This window comes from Hippopotamus amphibius, chromosome 1, assembly GCF_030028045.1.
Source record: "Hippopotamus amphibius kiboko isolate mHipAmp2 chromosome 1, mHipAmp2.hap2, whole genome shotgun sequence".
In the NCBI taxonomy this organism is placed as follows: domain Eukaryota; kingdom Metazoa; phylum Chordata; class Mammalia; order Artiodactyla; family Hippopotamidae; genus Hippopotamus; species Hippopotamus amphibius.
In genome coordinates this window covers 237,518,552-237,522,775 of record NC_080186.1, presented here as the reverse complement: position 1 = coordinate 237,522,775, position 4,224 = coordinate 237,518,552, and the positions used below count along the sequence as shown (strand labels likewise).

Genomic DNA, 4,224 nt, shown 5'->3' with positions numbered 1-4,224 from the left:
TGCTGTTACTCAAGTTGGGAGGACAGACACAGATAAAACCAGCTGCCGAGTTAACAGGAAACGTTGTTTCTTCCGAGGGCGCGGGCTACAAAATGCCATCAAGACCTGCTCTTTGTGTGACCACTGCTGCCTGGCTTACGATGGCCTGCAGCCCTGCTTGGCCCTCCTCACGCATCTCTTACTGGGGACATTCAGCTACTAAACCACCCTCGCCTCACGATAGCAACCCGTCCTTAGTTAATCCCAGCTCCTCCTGATCCTGCGACATAAAGAGCATCCAACCCAGAACTGGTCCCCCTTTCCTGAGAGCGTCCTCAGAATCCTTCAACAGGAGCCCAAGTCCTTCCCCGAACGGCACCCTCCTCCCCCAGCGGAGAGCACCATTCAGGTTCCTCTGCGATGTGCTCCCGTGCCTGCAAGTCAATAAATATGATTTTATCAAACCACAGGCTTGAGCGTGGTAGACTGGATGGTTGAGCTTAAGCAGATGTGAAATAGAAGTTGGAGAGTTTGAATGATTTTCTTGGATATTTGGAGTTTTAAAGTAAGATTTCCCAAATGCCAGATGTTGTTTTGGTGGTATATAAATTACATGAAAAAAAAGTCCTTTAAAAAATCAAAATCCTTTGAGACATAATGGAATAAGTATCTGAGTGAGCTTTCATGACTTCCTCTAAAGCTGAAAACTTTCAAGAAAAAAAATTTCTTACAGTGTTGGAGGCATAACTTTTCTGCAAGGCATGACAGTTTGGCTAAGAAGGAATACATTTCCATCAAGTGTTTAAATTTTCACAAGTTGAATGAACTCTGGGGTTTCTCTTCTCTATCAGACCTTGAATCTCCTTGGCAAGTACCCAATACAAACATTTATTTGCCTTCACTCTTCAAACAGGTACCGTATTGTATATCCAACCGTAGTATTTGATTCAGAAGAGTGCTACACGTATGGCCTGTCTACTTGAGTTTTATGCATTGCAGCTTCAGAATACATTTTATATCTGATGCGAACTATCTCTTCCCACCAGCCTCATCTTTTTTCAAAATAGTCTAAATTGTTTAGACTGTTTATTCTACCAAATACCCTTTGTTAAAATGTTGTTCTGTTCCAAAAAAAAATTATATTAAATGCTCCCCATAGTAACTTTACAAAAAAATAGCATTAAACTTCTAAATTAAGTCTGAAACAATTGAATTTATAGTCTTAGGACTTAGTATGCTTCTCTTTTTCAAGTATTATTTTGCTTCTCAGTAAAGCTTCTTTTATAGATGTGTACCTAATATTTTTACTGTTTTAAATACAAGGTTTATTATTTTTCTTTCTTTAAAAAAATTTTTTAACAGAAACTGTCTTTAGAATTCTAACATGCTATTAATTATGGTACCTCACATATGATCAACATATCAATCAAATTATCTCACTCATTATTTTTCTTTAATAATGATAATACTCATGACAGGAAAATTTAGAAAGTACAAAAAATATACACATACCATCATACTCCTAACAGGCCACAGTACCATCTTGTTACCTAAAACTATTAACAATCACATCCCAACTTGTTAAAAACCTTCTACCTTCTATTCTTGTTCCATGCTGTGGTAGGCAGGATCACGGCCTCCCGGAGATGCTCACGTCCTGGTCTCTGAAACCTGCGAGCACGCAAAAGGAAACCAAGGTTTCAAAGGGAATCGAGGTTGCTCATCACACGGCATTAAAAGAGGGCAATGGTCGCGCTGGCCCCAGCCTAACCACCCGACTCCTTAAGAGCAGAGGATCTTTCTCAGCTTCAGGCCGAGAAGGACGTGAAGGCAGGAGAAGGCCAGAGAAACGGGATGTGAGCAGGGCCGGCCACTGCTCGCTTTGCGCCACGGAGTGCGAGCGGCTTCTAGAAGCCTCCAGAAAGGCGTGCCGCCCTGCCAACATCTAGATTTTTTTCTCAGTTAGAGCCTTGTCAGACTTCTGATCTGCATAACGGTAAGGTAATAAATGTATGCATTTTGTGCCGCTAAGTTTGTGACAACTTGTTGCAGCGACGATCGAGACTAACACACGTCTTTCCATTGCTCTGAACAGTATTAAATAGTAGTGTCAGATCTGGGGTGGAGAAAGAAACATTTAGGTCCAAAAAGTACAAAGGAGGCTGTCCTTCCTCAGCAACAAATGACACACGAATTCTCCTCCACTTCATTAAATTTAATTAAATTTCTAATTTATTTTTACTGATCTGGTTTCTAATGATACATGTTAATGCCTGGTATTTCATTTTTCTAGTTGCCTTCATTTATTTTTATTTGTTACTTTTCTTGATGTACCGTTTTCAAAGGATTGTACAGGATTTCTCTACATCATTTTTCAAGGAACTTTGAGATGGCATCTTCTCTAACGGGTTCTTATTTGAAATTCATAATCCCCTTAAAGTATTGGCCTCTTCTGGTACTTTTGCCATTATATCTCTTTACACGTGTCATGACAAGACTCAGGTCTTATGTCCATATTCTTATTTTCATCTTTTGACTTTTCTCACATTTAAGCTCTATTTCTAAAGATAGCCTTAGTATATATAGCTAAGGATTTTACCCCATTCTCCTCAATTTCTCTCTCTACAGATCCAGTGGTTGTGGGTAGGGTGAATATCAGTTGTTGTCTTCCCAGTGGCCCTTTCTCATCCTTTTTTAAAAGCACAGGGCTCTTAGCCTGTAAATCACAGTGGCCCGCCCCTTCCTAACTAACAGGTAGTACATAAACCAAGATTCTTTCTCTTCTGGGAATAAATCTTGAATAGAATGCTATGGTGTTCTTAAAGTTGAGTTGTGGGCACTCAAAGGAAACTGTCTGAATTTTTGACTGAGATGCTGAAAGCCCCATACTTCTGTTTTTTTTTCTGAGGACTGGTTATCCTGTTTTCCCTTCTACTGTGTGAGTTATGCAATATCTTCCTTTTAAATACACTTATTTACTTAATTTAACCAGAGCCAGTTTCTAATTAGCCTCAGACTAATAGAAGATCATGATCAAGATGATATATAATATCCTCACCCATTTCTGTGGATTGGTGCAAAAGTGTTTCTTTGTATACTATCTTAGTTAAGAATTTTTAGTTCTACTATAAGACTGGAGATAACAAGAAGAAAGAAAACATGTCAAATAAGTATGAAAAATAAGAGTATGAACACATTCTAGTGGGATCTCCCCAGTGACTCCATTGTTACCAAATGTGCCTTCCAATTAACTCCTGTTTTCTCCAAAGTGAGAGGCTGCATATCAGATGTTGGAGTGAGATTAACGGAGTGGTATATCTTTTGCTTCCTATTTTGCAGTAAGGATGTCAGCAAACCTCTTTCACAAGCCAGCCCTATGTAATCTCAAATTAAGTAAAAGTTTCTGGCAGCCATGGGTCTATGTCAACTCACTCCAGGCCTCAAGTGCCAAATGGTGACATATAAAAGAGGAAAACTTCCTTGTAATGTGGCTTAATGGTTTACATGGCAAACAAGGGCAAGACATCCAATGACAAGGAAATGAGTGGCAATGAGGGCAGCCCTTGAGGGAAAAGCTAGGATGACATATTGGCATCAGACATGCTAAGTGATAAACATTATGAAATAAGATTTAATAGTGGATCTGTGTAGTTTGAGTTCTTTTGGACAGAAGAACCTTCCTCTAAACCAGCAGTCCCCAACCTTTTTGGCATCACGGACTGGTTTCAGGAAAGACAATTTTCCCATGGATTTGGGGGGGGGGGGTCGTTTAGGAGGTCATGCAGGCGATGGGGGGGATGGTTCGGGTGGTCATGCAAGCAACCGGGAGCGATGGCGCGTGGCAGGTGACGCTTCGCTCGCGCGCCCACAGCTCCCTCCTGCTGTGCGTCCCAGTTCCTCACAGGTGGTGGACCGGTACTGGTCCGTGGCCCAGGGGTGGGGACCCGTGCTCTAAACCGATAGAGCGCCCACTGTCTCACCCCACCCCCCAAATGAGCATTTATAAATGAGTTGCCCCATCCCTTTTATTGGAATCAATCTATAGGAGAATCCAAACACCCATGCATATACAATATCTTTACAAGAGCCAAGACATGGAAGCAACCTAAATGTCCATCGACAGATGAATGGCTAAAGAAGATGCGGTACATATATACAATGGAATATGACTCAGCCCTTAAAAAGAATGAAAAAATGCCATTTGCAGCAACATGGATGGACCTGGAGATGATCATACTAATTAGG

The 4,224-nt window shown here is 41.0% G+C and overlaps 1 non-coding gene across 1 annotated transcript; it reads right to left on the bottom strand.

Moving 5' to 3' along the window:
- Positions 1-1,345: 1,345 nt before the first annotated feature.
- Positions 1,346-1,419, bottom strand: LOC130842969 (small nucleolar RNA SNORD28). The gene has a single exon (XR_009050661.1). It is a non-coding gene; the product is annotated as a small nucleolar RNA SNORD28 (small nucleolar RNA).
- Positions 1,420-4,224: the final 2,805 nt, after the last annotated feature.